This window comes from Stegodyphus dumicola, chromosome 11 (assembly GCF_044657685.1).
Source record: "Stegodyphus dumicola isolate Sdum_Otavi_A_Nest chromosome 11, ASM4465768v1".
NCBI classification, from domain to species: domain Eukaryota; kingdom Metazoa; phylum Arthropoda; class Arachnida; order Araneae; family Eresidae; genus Stegodyphus; species Stegodyphus dumicola.
Window position 1 is genome coordinate 114,036,869 of NC_140778.1, and position 21,127 is coordinate 114,057,995.

General features: G+C 37.0%; 1 non-coding gene across 1 annotated transcript; it reads right to left on the minus strand.

The window, feature by feature from the left end:
* Positions 1-2,154: 2,154 nt before the first annotated feature.
* LOC118180541 (U6 spliceosomal RNA) lies at positions 2,155-2,258 on the minus strand. Its single transcript, XR_004756682.2, has one exon. It is a non-coding gene; the product is annotated as a U6 spliceosomal RNA (small nuclear RNA).
* Positions 2,259-21,127: the final 18,869 nt, after the last annotated feature.

Sequence of the window (21,127 nt, forward strand, 5' to 3'; positions counted from 1 at the left end):
TTATCATTAATAAGAGAAAAATAGAGTGACAAAATATGTTAAAAACCTAGCAAAATGTGTATTTTCAACAAGAGATAAGAGCTCTAGTATCGTGACATAAAAACTCAAATGTTTTCAGTGCCAATGCTGATCCATAATTCTAGCGCTAATTAAAGGCTCCGGAGATCTCCAAAGACCAGTAAAAGACTAAAGATGAGCCTGAATGACATCTCTAATGATTGTACGGACTCATACACAAACTGTGAATGGCATGCCCTAAGATATAAACTTACAAATTCAGTTATATTACTATTTCCTATTGCCGCGTAGCTAACCAGCAATCTGTTATTAGTGCTTTATTTGTTCTGCACTTAGTTACTATATTATAATTTCATTAATCATTTATTATATTTTATATACTGTATTAATTATATTCAAATATTTTATGTCATATTTTATGTAAACATTTTGTGTCCCTTGAGGTAAATCCAATCAGTTTTCCTACTCACTTAATTTCCTAATAACTAAATTTTCTGCTCTCACTATCTGGACTGTCTTGGGTCGGCGGCCGCGACTGCAAGCCTTTTCAGATGGGGGGGATAATCTGTAATGATATTTGTAAATTAATTGATTAAATTAAATTCTAATAATATTGCTTAATAATGTGATGGCGATTCTCTACCTAAATTGCATCCCTGTTCCTAAATTTTGGCGAAATCCTTTCTTTAGTATAAAATATATTAACCTGTTGGCGCCCGCCAAATCGCCAAACTCATAAATCTGTCATATTACATAAAGTCCTTTAGAACACTCCTGATGAGAAGATAGCGTCACCTCGTGATTTCAATTAATATCGCTGATTGGAGGAGCCTCGTGACTTACACATATGTATAAGTAGGGCTTCTGCTCAAGGTACGAGGAGAACGCTTGTGAGATGGATGCTAAAATAAACCTACCACTTTATATTCCAAAATTTGTCTCATTCCTGTTGCCCCGGCTGCACAAAACAAATAATGTATGAGAAATTACATTTCATATATATATATATATATATATAAAGGACTCATTTAAATAAAAATGTATTACATATAAAAAATTACAATGAAATAAGCATTTCCCTTAATACAAATATTAAATACGCTAATAAATAAATTAAATATCTTCCGCTTGCCTTCTCTCACCAAACGTCCAGTATCCAAGAGAAAAATTAAATTTAAAAACTGCACGGAATTATAGCTCCCATTTTCCAAGTGGCAACAGTAATGATTTTCAACAGTCAGCAGTCCAGTATACAAAGCATTGAATTAAAAACTGTAGCTAAAACCATATTTCTAAAAGAATGAAACTATTCAAAATCATACGATTTCATCAAAAAATATAAAATAAAAAGAATCTGATTCGAATTTTGAAAAAAATCGCTTGGAGGTGCACTGGATCTGGCTCTTGGCTAGATGCACCTATATACCAAATGTCGTAGCCCTGGGTCTATTAGCTTACTCACACCACTAACGAAAGACACACACGCTCTTTCTTTTGTTATATGTAGAGATTATTATTATTTTAATGGCCGGATGCTTTATTTAATAGCCATTAGCAGTCACTAACAGGGGCCAGAAGTGATGACCATTTCATTATAGAAGCACCAATAGATGGCCACCATTGCCTCCTATGAAGGGAAGGACAGTTACAACCATGCCCTCTCCGGAATTCGAACCCAGGCCCATTTAATTAGTATAAACTTCCTTGAAATAACGCCCCAACCCATCAGGGGCCTCTGTGCAGAGCACAATCGGAACAAAGGGCTCCCCTGAGTTAAGATAACAAGGAATGGAGTATGATTGTTTCAACTTTCAAAATATCGAAATATAAATTTTAGGACACATCGAACATCGCTGGTGTTTTTAGAGGTTTCATCCGCTAGGAGTTTTGACCTCTAGCTGGGGTTGTGCTCCGAGACCTTTGGATGGAAATAGAAGAATAAATGCTTTTGCGCAACTTGGATTGATATCTAAGTTAAACAAACATGAAAATGTTGTTTGCTATATAAGAAATACAAAATATAGTTGAAACATAATACACTTAGATGAAGTAGATTATATATCAAGAAAGTGTATTTTTGGAATGAAGACTTAAAAATTATTTGCACAATATATAAATGCGCTAACATTAGAACAATAAAATGCGTTGACGGTAATAATATGTGAATGCCATCCTTGCGCAGAGACCATGCTAATCTTCTCTGTATCGGAAATTTTATTAACTGAAATGCGCCAAATTAAGGAAGCTAATTATGAAAAACTAATGGTTGGAATATATAGGCATTTTGAAAGACGCCATTTTTTCTAGATTAAAACGAGCTATAATATCAGATACTATCGCAAAATCAGGACTGTGAAGTTAAAGGCATGAAAACCTTTACTTATGGCATCAAAAAAAATATAAATATACTATTATCTCCCAGTGCTCTCGGGAACTCCCTTCCACGATGCGAACAATTTTTGCAAGAAGCAAAAATCTTTAATGTCCAGTGTGCGCACCACTTTAATGGCGGCTGCATAATGGAATGCGCACATCTGAAAGTCTAAGACCAGCTGCACACACGCGTGTAGAACACATTAAAATTTGCTGTCTTTACAATGCAACTCAATTGATCTTTTCAACTGATAAAGATCGGAAAATCAAAGACATTCTCTCGTCTGTCGTCTGAAAAATCCATGAAAGCCCGAATTCGTATATTTTAAATTTTAAATTTCTTTTTATCAGTTCTTTAACTTGACATAACCGCAAGAAACTGATATGTTAACTATAAACTGATATGTATCGCAAGAACTTAACTGATATGTTAGCACATTTCATGTTTAAATTTATATTGCTTTGATCAGTACTCTAATTTAGGTTTATTAATAATGCGATTTAACTGTTTTGATTAAGTTTTGTAATAGGAGATATCGACAAGAATAAAGCTGAAATATTTTATATGCTAATGCATTGCATTTCTGAACTCGAAATGATGGTCTTCTAATATAATAATGAGTAGCAATGATTAAATAAGATTTAGGCTGTAAGCATTTGCATAAATTAATTTTCCCACATGCAATTAAAGTTATTAAAACTATCAGCGCGCTGCATTAAGAACATTACCGAAAGTCACGCTGTCCGTGATGCCAAATTTCAATCCAATTCATTTGGAGCTGGAGTTGTCATCTTAGAAAGGTTTCAGATCTTTTTTTAACACCTGAAAAATGTTTTAATGTGAATGTTTTGAACTTTTGTTTGAATGTGATGTATTTTAGATTCAGAGTATTATTATCTGGGAAAAAATTAAATTAGAAATAAAACTGAGATATGTTTGTGATATAAACGATACAGCATTAAATTTATCTGTGCAATATAATTAACAGCAGTATTGTAAATATCTTATATCATGTGTAATAATTTCATAATAATCTCAGGAATTATGAATCCTCTTTCTATAGTCAGTTACTTTAAAGAAGGCTCTATAAGATAGTTGCCACTCTTTCCCATTTGCGATCGTAATGCATGTCACCATCATCGCATAGCCATGGACCTTATAATAAATATATTTACCATATAAAATAAATTTCTTATAAGGCCCATGTATTATTTTGATGATTTCGATACAGTGTTTAATAGTGAACTAGAAAGTATATTTTGCCATGGTTAACAGAGGTATGAGTTTTAAACATTAGTAATTCATTACGAAAGGTACTTGGGAAGCAGAGTGAGAATTTTACTAGAAAATGACCAGGACAGGCAAATACTAGAGATTGTAAATTGTAGAAACTTTCCTGTTGAGAGCATTATTCTTAACAAGTTGAGCTAGCTGTGGCTAACTTACTTGAAAAGGCTAGATCCAGAAAATCGATTCACAACTAAATGAAACTTGTTTTTAAACGCGCGAAATCAGAGCAGGTGCAACACAGACACGTCACATTACTTCCAATCCCCCTCCCCTTTCATGAGGAGGGAGAGTTTTCCCTTTCATGAGGATTCGGCGAGGAATCGAACAAAGAAATGACATAGCCCTTCTATTATCCCTATTCTTCGCCGACGCGAGCCTCATGGAGGGGGGAATTGGAAGTAGTCTGACGTGTCTGTGTTGCACCTGCTCTTATTTCGAGCGTTTAAAAACTGTCGTTTCATTCAGTTGCGAAACGATTTTCTGGAGGTCTCATATCCCAAATTTATTTTAATCATACATATTTGTTTTCTAATAATGCAATTATTTAATAATTTGTACATATATAGTTTTAGTCAATTTTCCTTTTAAATTCTATATTTAAAGTATCCTTTGTGTAATATAGCTTCTTGTGCTGTAGCAACGTGCCGTAACGCTTATAGAAATACGAAAGGAAGTGATATTGTATTTCATGATTTCCCAAAGGACAATTTGCTTTTGACGAAACAATGGATACATTAATGTCAAAGACAGGATTCTACTAATGTGAAAAACGCAAGAATTTGTGGCGAACATTTTCTGTGCAGTGATTATGAAGATGACATAAGAAATCGCTTTCTTGGATTGCCTCAAAAGAAACTGTTGAAATGCAATACTGTACCGAAAGTAAATTCATCGTGTGCAGTAAACGAAATAACACCAAGAAATCGGACACATTTGAAAAGAAAACTAATGCAGAGTGGTTTTGAAAAACTACACGAATTAAGCCCAAAGAAAATTTATTTTGAGGCCGAGAACGAAATTGAAGCTGACAATAATAAATCAAATGTGAATGATTTTGAAATAAAATTGACAAGTGACAATATCCCTGAATGCCCTAAGTGTAAATATAAACAAGAATGTATTCATAATTTCAAGAACAAAATAATATCCTTAGAAAATTGTAATAAAAGAAAAATTTTAGAATGTTTGCTCATCGACAAAGATGGTGGACAACATCTAGAAAGAAATTTGTATCGGAAATTCAGAAATTAAAATCCCAAACATCGAAATTTAGGAAAAAACAGCACGAATCGGAGAATTTGGAAAAACGGTCTAAAGCAGTGTTTCCCAACCTTTTTTGTGCTATGCCCCACCTAATCCTCTCTAAAAGTTTTAAGCTCCCCCTAGCATATACATAATTTTTAATATTTAAAAATTGAAATTTTCCTGAAAGAAATTTCAATGATAGCTTTTAGGAAGAAATGACTACGAAATTTTGTGAGCAAACACAGTAAGTAAACTTTCAAAACATGGAGAACTGAAATTCAAGAAAAAACTCATTTTAGTGAAAGTTTTTTATTTTAAGTATTCGTAATTTTTATTATTTAAATTTAGCGAGTTCCTTGCGCTTGATACATGCTGCAAAGAAAAATTTATGTCAGATTCCAATTCAGATAACTTGAGTCTCAAGTCTTCCGGTTTCATTATATCAAACAGATTTTTTTTAGCAGCAAATTATTTATGGCACTAAATCCGCGTTCAGCAAAATTGAAGATGGAAACGGTGACAATAGTTCTCTTGCAAATTTTGTTACATTTGGATATCTAATTCTGGTTTCCTCACAAAGCTATGTCATCGCTTCTTTAATATTAAATAAAATTTTAATTGACTCATCATTTTGCATTTCTGCGAGTTCTTTTTACTGCATATTTGAAATATCAGCCAAATCCACTGGCATTGGCTGCATCATCCAAGTTGGAAAATCAATTTGTTTTATGTTACAAAATCTTTTAAATCAGCCAATAAAATTTTCAGATGATCGACAATAACAAGTATTAGCGGTATCAATAACAAGTATAACGGTAGTCACGTCACATTTTTGGAGCCAATGAGACTTTTCAAAATTTTTGTGGTAAATAATATATGCCTGACATAATTCAACAAAGGTAATGAAACCAAATATCTTCCTTTTGCATCATAAGTTTTAATTGCTTCTTGAAGTTTTTTATTTAATATATTTAATTTTTCAAAGATATCGGCTAAATAACTCACAATTGCCTTGTTATCATCCATTAACAGATTTTTCATTTCAGGTTTGTCGCTTAAAAAATAACTAAGAGTATCAAATACTTCCATAAATCTTTCCAAGCAGTTCCCTTTCGACAGCCTTCTTACTTAAGTGTGAAGTACAAGTCTCATATAGTCTTCATTTTGTTCTTCATAAAATAACTTAAAAAGACGGTAGTCACGTCACAATACATACACAATTCACATTTGGCCCTAGCTTTAATGGCATTGATACACTTTATAACTGAATTTAGTACTTCATTTAGAACAGGCGAATTGTTTTTACCTACCAGGTTTTCTCTATGAATAACACAACGCACAAGAAACATTTCTGGATTCTCATCTTTTATCAATTTTAGGCAACCCTTTTTCTTTTTCCCTGCTTTATTTTATTTTTCAACTATGATATTAGGAGCACCATCTGCAGTACAAGATGTATTATACTTTTATTGGTATATTTTTATATATAAGTATTTTTTTAGCTTACTATAAATATCTTTGGAGGTAGTGGTGCTTTCTAATGATTTACAGAACATTTCTTCGGCAAAATCCCCTTTATGAATATATCTTACACAAGTTACAAGTACGGCTTCACTGTCTCTCAAAGTTGATTCATTCCATTTGCACCCAAAATTTTCTTGTTTTCAGCTTTTCAACGAGTTGTATTTCAATATCCTCACTCATTTAATCTTTCTTCTGAAAACAGTATTGTTATTTAGTGCCATAGCTTTAACGTCTTTGTCATCTTTTTCTAGAACAGTTGTAAATGTTGATGTTGATGGTTTGATTAAATTCTCCCCTATAGTACGGCTTTTTCCAGATTAAGCAATGAGTAATGAAATTTCATAAATAGCCTCAAGAGCACAGTTCTAATGTAAATACATGCACCATAGGGGCTCTTACATGCATCAACGAATAGATGCAGCTCTGAATTCTCATTTATATCTACATATAGTGGAATACTAATTTTTTCAAGATATTTAATTTCATCCTGCCACATCTGAAAAGTTTTCTGAATGTTTTCTGGCAAGGGGTCATCCCATTTTAATTTCATAGTCCAAGCCTCCTGTAATAGTATCAGGTTCAATGTTCCTTCTTACCTTCTTCGGGAACATACAAGGACCTGACTCGGAACAGAGAGCTTACTAAAGCTATGTTCACTAATTGTGGTAAGTAGACAGGATACACATGAAGGGTATACAAAACCCTTTATTTTTCTCTATATACAATAACTTCCGTACTTCGGAATACACCGACCCGCTACTCGGGGTCTAACGTAAAAGTATAAAAATAAAACTAAACTCTAATTTAACTTTAGAATAATAAACGTGGAAGATTGGCCTTATATTAACAGGAAGCGTATGTAGTACAGAGACTGTGAACACTACAATACGTTTTAAAATTTATCAAGAGGATTAAAACCTCTGGCCTGGAAGGCAAACAGCAACTGCGTAACTTCTAAGGTAAGCGGCCTGCTTTGACTCAACTGCTTCCTCTCTCTCGCTTGGCAAAAAGCCACAACTTAAATACTTGGCGTTCGCCAGACAACTTTGCATAAAAACCTTAACGCTTATAATTCTGGCCGGAAGTAGAAAATAAGAAGTGATAGTAAAGATTTAAAATAAAATAAACATTAGTAGAACTTAAGATCCTTACAATAGTAACTTAGGTAACAAGGTAGTTGGGCTCAAAAACCCTGCGGATCAAATATTTTATGTACCATAGCCAAAATATTACGTTTACGTATCTCATTATCCATTGAATAATTAAGATTACATTTTAATGTATCGTTATCCAAATCCCATAAGATTCCAAGAAGAGAGGTTTACCTGAACTACGGGAAATGCAATGACCTGGAACATTACTTTCCCCAACCCCGTAGGTTAAAACATCCCCGAGCCATTACTTCTGTAGCCTTAACTATAAAATTTTCTTGCTGTTTGATATCGTGAACCCCAGTGACACAATTGTCAACATAAAACGAATGCTTTAATTTTTGGGTCACATCGTCAAACTCAGCAGAGGAATTATCCAAGAGATGCTCTATCGATGCAGAGAGTTGGAAAGGAGACGAACAAATGCCGAACACCACTCTGCAGTGTATGTAAATCATGGGTTCTTCAGGAGTTGGAAGAAAAAACCTCAAATAATCTCAATGTTCTGGTATAATACTCAGCTGAAGAAATGCTTTTTCTATGACAGATGATAAACCAACAGAATACAATCTAAACCTGTCAATTATATCAGGTATGAGTTCAATTAAGTTCGGCCCTCTATCTAAACAATCGTTAAGGGATGGCTGATTTCTCTCTCGGGCTGAAGCGTCGAACACCGGCCTTACCTTCATTGTCTGGCTAGTATGCTTTATAACAGGTCTGTGGGGCAAATAATAACTCAAATTATCAATTTCAGTTTCAGGAACCTTTTCTATTATTTTTAGGTCTTCCCATTCCTTAAAAACTACCTTATATTCATCTAACTGATTTTCCTCATTAATTCGGTGACACATTCTTTGATGCCTTTTAAAAGTCATAGACTTATTGTTCGGTAACAGAATTTCAGATTTAAAGGGTAGTGGCAATTCGTATCGGCCATCAGGAAGACCATTTAAATTCTCTTTAAATTGCTTAACGGTGTCAGAGTCAGCAAGTTTACGTTTAACATCTTCAGTTGGATCTGTTATGCCAATGGCATCTAAATTTCAGAGTTCAGTTACGCTAAGATTACCACAATGCAACGAAACTACATTATTGCACAAATTATTTTGTAGTAATGCTGGAATAGTAGCTGAAGCAGGTTCTTTAGATAATCTGTTTACTTTACCAATCACAGTGTATCCGAATTTAGTCTCAACTACAGTTACACCAGAGTTCAGTTTCAGAGAACTGCCAGTAATAATGCCCCCCAATGGCATCTGCTCCTAAAAGCAACTCAATGTCATAGCTTGCAAATCAGACAAGGTAATATTTCTTTCTTTTAATTCTCTTAGGGTATTGGGATCAACTACTTTTGGAACACATCCACTTATTTTGTTTTGAGAAAGTACTTCAAAGTTATGATCATAAGTGCCCTCAAAATTTCTTAAATTAACATCAAACACTAAATGGGAATGAGGACTTGTCTCTCTCCTCCCTAACAAACCGTGGACAATGGTTTGTTTCGATTTAGGACGCAGTTGCAAAAACGCGATAACCCTTTCTGAAAGATAAGATTTCTGAGAACCATTGTCCAAAATCGTACGAACTGTAAGTTGTCTACCCTCAAAAACTATTTTTAAAACAAGTGTGCAAATACACATTTTCATTAACAGTTGACTGATTAGACAACGTATTACTTGAAATAACAGTACTGTCAGTTTCATTTGGCTTTACAGGTTCCTCATTTGAGCACATAATGGTATAGTGAAATCTATCACATGTTAAACATTTTATTTTAGTTTTGCATGCTCGTGAACTATGTCCAACTCGTAGGCAGCGAAAACAGGCGCGCTTTTGCACCAAAAGTTTTCGTTTATCGTCTAAAGACATTTTGCGGGCAGAATTGTGGGATTTCTCACAAAAAATGCAACGTAAATTTCGCCTACCTGTATTGTCTTGAACATTTACCAAGGCAGCAGCTGTAGAGCAACCTGGATCATCACAATGGGGACGCGAATGTGCAGAACGTGAAGCTCCCAACCCGGTACGAGCAAGCTTAATCATTTTCTCACTTTGCACTTCGTTTCGAAGAAAGCACGAAAGTTTATCCAACGAACGCGCACTATCTTGCTGTGACGCAGTATCTTCCATCGAGCGGCTTCTTTCCCACGCACGAAGAACAGTCTCTGGTAAACAGGAATCAACAAGTGGCTCTAAAAATTCTGCAAATTTTTCCTTAGTTCTACCTAGGCTGTCCAGTGCCATAAGCGTGCTCTCAAGCAAATCATAAAGTTCAGCTAAATCTACTTTAATCCTACCAGCAGCATTTTTCATTACTATGGAAAGTAGATCCCGTACATAAATCTAAGCAAAAAGTTCATCTCTCCCGAAGGGTGCCCACCAGCTGAACACTGGTAGTTCGGTCCGAGGTTCGAATCACGCGAACGGGCTGGCTGCATGGGCCTTTTTCGTGGTTTTCCCCATGTGTAACGTGTATACGAGCCAGTTTCCCTTAGAAAGTCCTCCACGAAGGCATCCCTCCCCTTAGGCAGATAGCCCTAGTGTGCTTTGCCATAATTAAATACACACACATACATCTCTCCCGAAGCGTTCTTTAAGTTGTGCGATGACCTTTGAATAGTTTTCTTTAGTTGGCGGAAAACTTGTTACGAATCTTGACGCTTTAGAATCTGCTACCACACATTGTAAAAGATATTGAAATTTATCTTCATCGACAATGGAGAGGTCGTTGTGAATTTTTTCAAACTGGGACCAAAAAGCAAGAAAGTCTTTCGGTTCTCCACTAAATTTTCTTAATTTAAGTTTCGGAAGCTTGAATTTCCTTTTTTGATCGGTTGTTGTTCCTTCCGTAACCGAATTTGCCTTCTTTGCATTTTCTAACAGCGAACAGATCAAGCAGAACTTGTCACGGTATTCTTCTTCAAAAAATCTTCAAAAAATCTTCAGAATATTCCTCTTGAAGGGCATCATCACTCAGCAACAAATTCGAAACCTCTTCTTGAGTTGATTCCAAACGTGAGAATTTGTCTTGAATCTGCCGAAACAACGTACTAACTTCGTCACTTCCTAAAATTTGTTTTCGATCTTCTGAGCTATATCGTTGCAGCATACCGTAAAAGCTGTTCTCAGCGACTTTAGTTTTGCTTTCAAAACTTTTATATCCATATTTCATCAAAAACACAAAGTAGCGGACGCCAAATTTACTATGTTGCAACTCACATGGCTACAACGTGCAGGTTACATATTAAATAATCACAGCAGGGATTATTAATATAAAGATTTAATATGGATGTCTCACACAAGCTGAAAATGTTACATTACTTTAACGAGTGCATACATATAACTGAGTGATAAGGGAATTTCCCCGCTTAGTTCGTAGTTAAAGAAAAAAATAAGAATAATAAAAAATAGTCCAATCAGATGCGTCGCTCCGTCTGTTGACCTTCGCCGAGCCGTTATGTAATCGTCTCTCTGCAGCGGCCGTCTCCAACAACTATGCTATGCTGCTAGCTTACATAATCCATTCATTAAGAATGGCCAGTGGTCGATTTTCATTCTCCAGGTCGTACTTACTCATAATCAATAATTACTCATAATCAGGGATCTTAATGGCAGGGTTGTTGATTGTAATCTGCCTGCTATGAAACCTCTTGGCTATGCTGTAATAAAATGATCTGAGGGGGCGGACACCCAGTTCCTCATGTATTCTGTTATTACGCACATACCAAGGTGCGTTGACAATTTGGCGAAGCATACAATTTTGTGCCACTTGAAGTTTCCCACGGTATCTATTACATGTGTACGCCCAGACAGGGCAAGCATAGCATAGTAATGGACGCAAAATGGATTTATAAATGAGTAGCTTATTATCTATAGATAAAACGCTGTTTCGAGCAACTAAGAGGAAGAGTTTAGCTTTACGTGCTCGAAACTTGTTAATAATTCTTGTAATGTGTGGGTTCCATGACAAAGTTTTACTGAGGGTCACCCCAAAGTAAGGGACTTGCTTGGCCCAGGGGATAGAATTTCCATACATAATGAGGTTCTTCCTGAATTTTTCTTTTCTAGTGAACAGAATAGCTTGAGTTTTATTGATGTTAACCTTAATTTTCCATTGTAAAAGCCAAGTCTCCAATGCTTGTATGTACAGTCGGTCACAAAAGTATTTGAACACCGGTACCCTATCAGAAAATGACAAGATGGCGTTTTTTCCCTCTTTCTCTCTGTGTGTCGTGTTATTCCATCCTAGGTTTTCTTCTCCCCCCATCTTGGAAAAAACTGGAAAAAATTGGTCACGATCTCTTTTTGAATGGGGAGATGATATTTTGAGAAAAAGCTGACGACCCTATCTTGGAGAATGAACATGACCGCTCTACACACCCTTTCTCTCTCTCTCTCTCTCTCTCTTTGAATTGGGAAGCCATTTTGGGAAAAAGCAGACGACCCTATCTTGGAGAATGGAAATGAACGCCTCTCCCTCTCTCTTTGAAATGGGAAGCCATTTTGGGACCCTCTATTCTTGGGGAGGGAGAAAACTGAAGTCTGCACTTCGCTGTCTCTGAATGCGGAAAGCCATTTTGGGAAAAGCGGACCCTCTTCTTCTGATCTTGGAGAACTGGAAATGAACGCTCTACACGATCTCTCTTTCAATTCAGACGGTATTTTGGGACCTTCTAATGTTGGAAAACTGAAATGGACGCTCTACGCTTTCTCTCTCTCTCTCTCTCTTTGAGATGAGTAGCCATTTTGGAGGATTCTCCACCACCATCCTAACCTTGGAAAACTGAAATGAACGCTCTACACCTTCTCTCTCTCTCTGAAATGGGTAGTCATTTGAAAACTCCCTAACTTTGGAAAAAACAGAAATGAACGCTCTACACCATCTCTCTTTGAAAATGGGGGGTGTCATTTTGAGACCTCCCTCCCCTAAACTTGAAAAAAAAACTGAAATGAACGCTCTACACTTTCTCTCTTTGGACATGGGTAGCCCTTTGGGGACCCTCTCCTCTTGGTAGAAAAAAAAGAACTGAAGTGAAGGCTCTACACAATCTCTCTTGGAATGGGATCCATATTTCGGGAAACGTGGATCACCTCATGCTGGAAAACTGAAGTGAACCACCAAGATTGGACTCTATATAATATATTTTTTTAATTGACATCATGACCCTCCTCCAATTTGTTATTAAAAAAAATTTTTTTTTGTTTTGGTTTTTATCCCATTTCCGATGTGATTTCAGAAATGCAATTCCATAACAGTTCAATTTCATTCGAGGTTAAATGATCTAAACAGTCTTTGACCCACCCATCCGTATGATTATTTTCTTCTCCTTCCTGTTGCATCAAATTTTGTAAGTCCATATAATCATTCCATACGGGAAGGAGGGATCTAGGATGTCTGGACCCGGCTGTGATTCTACCTCCATGATTTCTGGACCCGTTGGAACTTGTGAACCCGGCTGTGATTCTGCCTCCATGATTTCTGGACCCGTTGGAACATGTGGACCCGGCTCACATTCTACCTCTACGATGTCGGGACTTTTTGAAGCTTGTGGACCCGTCTGACATTCTACCTCTACGATGTCGGGACAGGTTGGAGGAGAAGAAGAAGAAGAAGAGGATACTGGAAGAGGTTCTGTCTGTGAGGAGTCCGAAAGAGGCTGCCTGTTTGAACAAGTCGGGAAGAAGAAGAAGAAGCTTCTGGGTTCTGAAGCGGATCTTGCACGCCAGGTAGGTTCCGGTAAGTCGACCGTTTTTAAGAGGTAATTTTTTTTTCTTCCTCCTCATCTTCAATCGTGATGACTTCAATTTCATTCCGTTGCCGGGTCGATTTTGTTTCGGGCCATGACGGTTTGGTCCAGCTCCTCTTATCATCTAAGGAAGGGATGGGTAAAGGTGGCGGAGGGTTTTCTTCTTTTTCTTGAAACACCATCGGCGATTGGAAAGAAATCTCCTTTTTCAATTGTTTCCAAAGCGAGTACGAGCACCGATCGACGAGAAAGAGACTCTTCTGGGTTGTGACGATGAGATATTGCGTTTTCGGGGGAACGACATAGTTTTGAAAAGGTCTTAGAATATATTTCTTATATTTCATCCTGTCGCTGACTTTAAAACTTCTTTCCTTCAGATTGGGGGACGATGATTCGTAATAGGCGAGAGGAGCGGCTGTGGTTTGAACAATATGAACTTCGTCCTCAGCCGTCGTTCTCACTCGAAACGTAAAATATCGTTTCGTGAGAAAAATATTCTTCCACCGAAAACTCGTGCGCGGATCCGTATATCGCCGGTCTGTTTGAATGGGCCGTCTCAAAGCTCGATCCATCCGATTCCAAGAGAAGGGAGATTCCTCTTTCGTTTGTTGCGATTCGAATAAATTTCTGTATATATTCTGAACGAGCAGGTTGGAGGATTCGACATCTTGGTTGAAAGAAACGATCGCTTGATGAGGTGGTAAATGCGGAATAAATGTCGCACAATGACACGCCAAAAAAAGTTTCAAGTTGGAGATTTGCTTTAGCGTCTTCAAATCCTCCCCGTTCGAAATCCGTTGAGTTGGAAAAACGTCTAACAGCGACATGGTTCCCAATGGAAAAGAAATGATCTCGCCCAGTACTCTCGCCTTTATATATATATATATATATATTTACACACACAGACACATATAGAGGCTCTATGACGTCCGTTTTATTTGTTTTTTTTTGTTTCTCTCTCTCTTCTTTCCAAGAAATCTTATCTCCATGACCTCTTTTTCTTTTCTTAAAAGATGAATGTATGTGGGAATGAGGAAGTGAAAGTAATAATTTAATAAACAAAAAATTATCCAACCATGACCTTTTTTTTTCAAAGTCACCCTTTCCAATCCAAGGACGTCCAGAGATAGAGGAAGCAGGGAGAGAGGAGGAGGGAAGGGAAGGTCACACTCTCTCTCTATAAATAAAAGGGGAGAGCCCCAAAGTCGTATTTTTGTCCAAGTGGATCATGAGGAGGCATCCCCAGATCACTACGTGTATGCCTTTCAAATATAAATATGTTGATCTTTCCTTTTATATCATCCAAGGAGTCGTTTACTTGAAACTAGTCGCCTAGTCGAAGAAAATGGTGTCGATTAGGAAAAAAGACTTGGAGGACACTCGTCGTATGCGAGACGTTCGCAGGCAAGAGAGTCAAGATATCTTTGGCATTCCAGTACAGGAATCCTAGATCCACATACGCGTGCACGTAATAGTCATCGTTATATTCCAGTTTGAGCAGCATGGCTTTTGTTTTTTTTCCCGTTCTCAAGGCGAAACACTCGTCTGATATGAACAAGAGCTCGCTGGCGATCCGTTTATATAGACTCCTCAGAGAGAGAGGGAGAGGGGGGAGGAATAAGGTTGATGAATTCTAAAATAAAAAAAATGATAAAGCATGAGTGTTTGTGAAGGTCATAGAGAGATGATTATAAAGTTGTTTTATTTTTTATTTCCTCAAAAGAAAAAACCAAAAGGGTCCTATTCCATACGACATGGCCTTTGAGAAGGTGACGGGGTTATGTGTCTACAAAGTTGATAAACTCAAAAAAAAAAAAAAGAAAAAAAAAAGAAAGCTGTCATCACGTAGCTCTCGAGAAGAAAATGACAGGGGTCTCTAGGAGAAGGTCATAGGTAGTATACAAAGGATAGTTGTTTTTTTCTTTCGTTCCTCTCAATCCCATGACTTTTGAAAAGGTGACGGGGTGTCCTTTAGGAAAAAAAAATAGAAGGTCATAGAGAGAGAGGTAGACAAAGTTGATTTTTTTTTCTAGAAGTCAACCGTCACGTCGCCCATCACGTGGTCTTCTCGTATATATAGAGAGGCGAGTGGAAGACAGACTCTATTTCCCAGAGAGAGAGACTGCTGTGCGTAGCTGTATTTCTACTCAAGATGATGATCCGCGTCTTATATAATGAGTTTGTGAGCATTCGCTGTTATGTGGATGACGGAAGATTGTTTTGGAACGCTACGGACATTTTGCCTCTGATTCATACTTCCAGCAAAAGAACCTGGGACATTCTCTCCGTGTTTTTCGACGAACACCACGTCTTCAGGAAAATAAAAGATCTCGAGAGTCTCGGCAGTTCTCAAGAGGGATATGTCCTCTCCAGCGAAGAAATGTTACATATGGCCGAAAAGAATCCTAAAAATAATCAGCTTCTGGCCTGGGTGTATAGCATTTTAACTCAGCCGCTGGTTCGAGTTGTACCCAATCAACCCGTTTACGGACTGCTCTATCCGGGGAGAGATTTCCCTTCATCACCCTCTTTAATCTGGGAGTGCGCTACATACCGCCTCATCCAGGCATGACGGACTCTTCTACTTACCCTAAACAATATGCCAGCGCTTATTGCCAGACAGACCCCCGTCAAGAAAAGGTCGCCGAGACTTAAACGGATCCTCTGGTGGTCTCTTTAAATTTCACTAAAGTTATCACCTGCTAAAAAAAAAACAACCACCACCACCCAAAAAAAAATTTGCTCCTCCTCCAAATCTTTTTTTATCTTCTCGAAAGAAAAAAAAAAGAAACTTTTCCATCTAGCCTCTTTCTTTCAATCCCTCTTAAGAGAGAGAGGGAGGAGAAAAGAAAGAGAGTTCTGAGGAGGCAAAAGAAATGGGTCTGGAAGGAAACGGGTGCATTGCGAGAAAAAAAGGGTCCTCTTGTTTTTTTCTCGAAATGCACTCTTTTCTTTCCAGACCCATTTTTTTTATCACTTCTTCAAGCCAATCTTGGAAAGGGGGGGACACAATAAATTGTGCGTAAAGTCCATTTCGATCAAGACTGGATTTTGTTTTTGAAAAGAAAACATGATGTTATATATAGATAGTTAAATCTTTAAGAATTCAAATTTCCTACACAAAAACTTTTGAATAGATCCCCAACCCCCATAAAAAGCGAACTGAGGGGCAATGACTTTATTAATCAAGATATATATAACAAAAATATGGAATCGTATATTATTCTTAATTACGAAGGTTTTGAAATTGAAAATGAAAAAACTCTCAAAGAGTTGCACATGTCTTGCAGCAATGAGCTTCCCAAATACATAATAAAAGAACTGGCTTATATAACAAGTGACCAGTCGAAAGGAATCATTTATGTAGAACCACCTATACCATGGACACAATTATCTTCTTCTACTCAAAAATGTTTCACTTCCATTTACTTACCTTTAGCTGACAGCACGCATGGCTTTTCGTGGAACGAAGGACATTTACCATATGATGAAATACAAGCATTCCTTATTTCATTAACTAAAGGATATAAAACCATTTATTGTCCCGATTATTGGAAGATTAATCTTTTATCTGAGATTCTCGCTCGTCCAGTTATAGTGAATTTTCGATCAGAGAGGGAAAATTTATCTGATTCAAAGGAAAATTTATGCGATTTAACGAGTGTATCTTGTACAGATACATACACATCGTTTTGTTCTAAACATTTAGGCCGAACAAAATATTGTGCTTTTCAGGAAGCTTTGGTTTATTTTCATCGTGTACAAGAATATAAATCAGAAATTCCCGAGTTTGTAATAATAGATAAAGATAAGGATGGGCAGACAAACGAAAAAGATACAGAATAGTAAAAGAGTTGTTTAAAAATTGATGTTTCAGTGTTACTAATTAATAAAAAACCCTTTTCGTCTGAAAATGATGTCTTCAATCACTCTCTCATCCAATCTTGGGAGAGAGAGAGAGATCCGGTTTCCATAGTCATCCTGTCCATTCAAAAAGACATTCTTTTTGTTTCTGAATGCAACCGAATGTATATAGGAATATACTAGAAAGCGCCCCCCTCCAAGCCCATTTTAAGTATATTTCTATACAAATTCGGTATAAAATTGTCCGGGGACGACTTTGTCCGGAGACGACTCTGTCCGGGGACGACTCTGTTTGGACTCAACGATGACGTCATTTTAATATAGTGGAATGTGTATAGAAATAGTCGGAAAAAGGACTCGAACGCCCGTTTTCAGTATATTCCAATACAAAATTGATTGTCCACAACATAAAAAAAGACATCATTTTTTTCTTGGATGGAGCTCCATTTGTATTGGAATATACTGAAAACCGACTCGAACGCCCGTTTTCAGTATATTCCAATACAAAATAGGGCAGTCCACAACATAAAAAAAAAGACATTTTTTTCTTGGATGGAGCTCCATTTGTATTAGAATATACTGAAAACCGACTCGAACGCCCGTTTTCAGTATACTCCAATACAAAATTGGCTGTCCACAACATAAAAAAAAGACATCATTTTTTTCTTGGATGGAGCTCCATTTGTATTGAAATATACTGAAAACCAACGTGAACGCCCGTTTTCAGTATATTCCAATACAAAATTGGCTGTCCACAAAATAAAAAAAGACATCATTTTTTTCTTGGATCGAGCTCCACTTGTATTGGAATATACTGAAAACCGACGTGAACGCCCGTTTTCAGTATATTCCAATACAAAATTGGTTGTCCACAAAATAAAAAAAAGACATCATTTTTTTCTTGGATCGAGCTCCACTTGTATTGGAATATACTGAAAACCGACGTGAACACCCGTTTTCAGTATATTCCAATACAAAATTGGCAATCCACAAAATAAAAAAAAAGACATCATTTTTTTCTTGGATCGAGCTCCACTTGTATTGGAATATACTGAAAACCGACTCAAACACCCGTTTTCAGTATATTCCAATACAAATTGGCAGTCCACAAAATAAAAAAAAGACATCATTTCATTCTTGGATCGAGCTCTATTTGTATTGAAATATACTGAAAACCGACTCAAACACCCGTTTTCAGTATATTCCAATACAAATTGGCAGTCCACAAAATAAAAAAAAGACATCATTTTTTTCTTGGATCGAGCTCCATTTGTATTAAAATATACTGAAAACCGACTCAAACAACCGTTTTCAGTATATTCCAATACAAATTGGCAGTCCACAAAATAAAAAAAAAAGACATCATTTCTTTCTTGGATCGAGCTCTATTTGTATTGAAATATACTGAAAACCGACTCAAACAACCGTTTTCAGTATATTCCAATACAAATTGGCAGTCCACAAAATAAAAAAAAAAGACATCATTTCTTTATTGGATCGAGCTCCATTTGTATTAAAATATACTGAAAACCGACTCAAACAACCGTTTTCAGTATATTCCAATACAAATTGGCAGTCCACAAAATAAAAAAAAGACATCATTTTTTTCTTGGATCGAGCTCCATTTGTATAGAAATAGCCTAGAAATCAGTTCGAACGCCCGTTTCCAGTATATTGTAATACAAATGAAATGACATGAAAAATGCAAAAAGAGGAAAAGTAGCCTACCTTGACGGAAATTCTATTCCAAAAGGGGAAAACTTGTATCCAGGTGGGCCCACAGCACGGCCGGAACTCAAGCGAAACTCGATCCATTAAATAACATTCTTAAAAAACAGTAAAGTTTTATTCACATCTAAAACTCAAGCGAAACTCGATAGGTTGAAATCGATCCATTAAATAACATTCTTAAAAAACAGTAAAGTTTTATTCTATTCCAAAAGGGGAAAACTTGTATCCAGGTGGGCCCACAGCACGGCCGGAACTCAAGCGAAACTCGATAGGTTGAAATCGATCCATTAAATAACATTCTTAAAAAACAGTAAAGTTTTATTCACATCGAGTCGGCTGGGAAAAGTTTCTGAGAGCCGGAAAAAATTTCTGTGGCTCAAAGTTAGATATGAAAAAAAAAAAAATACCCCCCTTTTAGTCTAAAAATTGATGTCAATTTTTTGAAAACACAAACCGTGACTTGGATCTTACATTGGATGCAATTAGAAAAATAAATTACCCTCCTTTTTAGTCTGAAAATTTGAAAATTGATGTCTTCAATTTTCGAAAAATTGAAGACATCAATTTTCAGACTAAAAAAGGGGTATTTTTTTTTTTTTTTTTTTTTTTTTCAGCCAGAGAAATTTTTCTCCGGCTCTCAGAAATTTTTCCGCACTCGACTGGATGAATGAAACATCCCCGTTTCTTTAAGAATGGGCTCACTATTAACTATTTCAGCATTCGACGTTTCGCGTCCAATAATAACTGCCGGGTTTTCAAGAATGCAGATGCACCTACTAGATTTTCTACAGAGAAGCTTGACTGGATGGAGAGTGGATGACTTTTTCCAAGATTCTCGACTTTGGACCGTCAAGAGGTAAAGGATCTTTTTGTTTTTTTCTTTTAAGAAAATTTATGGATAGATTCATTTTTTTTTTTGAATGGACCTAGAAAAATAGGACAAAGTTCTTTTCCAAGATTGGACGAGAGAGGCACCCAAAAAAATGGGTCTCGGAAGGAATCGAATGCATTTGCACTCATTCCTTCCAAGACCCATTTTTTTGGTCTCCTGATTCGTCTCTCTCTCTTCTCAGTCCATTTCCATAAATATAGGGAAAGCGGAGAACCTTTCCCTACTTATTTCTAAAAATCTTTTCTTTTTTTTTCTCCTGAGTTTATGTATATATCAATTCAAATACTTTTGAGAACGGTCATCCCAATTCTCTGTCGTCTTTTCGGTTTCATCGTCCCAACACTCAGTGGACATAGTCTCAGTAGATTTTGGAGCATGGGTCGTCAGTTCATTGTCCCAACATTCAGTGGACATAGTCTCAGTAGATTTTGGAGCATGAGTCGTCCGTTCATTGTCCCAACACTCAGTAGACATAGTCTCAGTGGATTTTGGAGCATGAGTCGTCCGTTCATCGTCCCAACACTCAGTGGATTTTGTCTTTGGATCCTCTGAAGATATTTTGGGGGTCTCATGAGATTCTTTGGAAGGTTCGTCCCAACAGGCTGCTGGATCGTAATGGGGAATATTTTCAGGTATGTCTCCCCAACCCTCCGTCTTCCTCGAGTTATTGGAGGAAGTTGACGACAAAGAAGAAGTAGAAGAGCCCATCAAGTGGAAAGGCGTATGCTCATCCGGATGTTCCATCACTTGGAAACAGGACATATTATCCCATTTCTGGATGAGGTCATCGTACGCTTTCGGGGACGGATCCTTCTCTAACTGATCGTAGGCCTTATCAAAAGCTTGCAGAGGATTGTCTGCTTCCTCCTGAATCCTCTCCTCTTTCTCCGTTCCGTCTGGATAGACGTGATTGATATGAAAATCTCCTTCCGTAATATGCCATCGATAGTTGCGCACTTTGTTTTCGGCACAATGGAAATATTTCCTCCTTTGATGATGTCGGGCACATTTTTCCCGATACTTCCAAATGATTCCATCTGGCACATAAATTTCCGTCACGGGTTTTTGATAATCCAAGGCTTTAGCAAAGAATTTAGCTTTCTGGCATCCCACCACATAAATCGTGGAGAATCTGTGAGTGAGCGATTGGAGAATGCGTCCTAAATGGTTGTAGGGATTATGACCCTCGTTCCAACGAAGTCCGTGCCGGTTTCTCGTCAGCCAGGCATTCGTCTTTTGGTTTTTGTCACTCAGTTGGTGGAAGGGTTGAGGAGGAGCAAACGTCAAC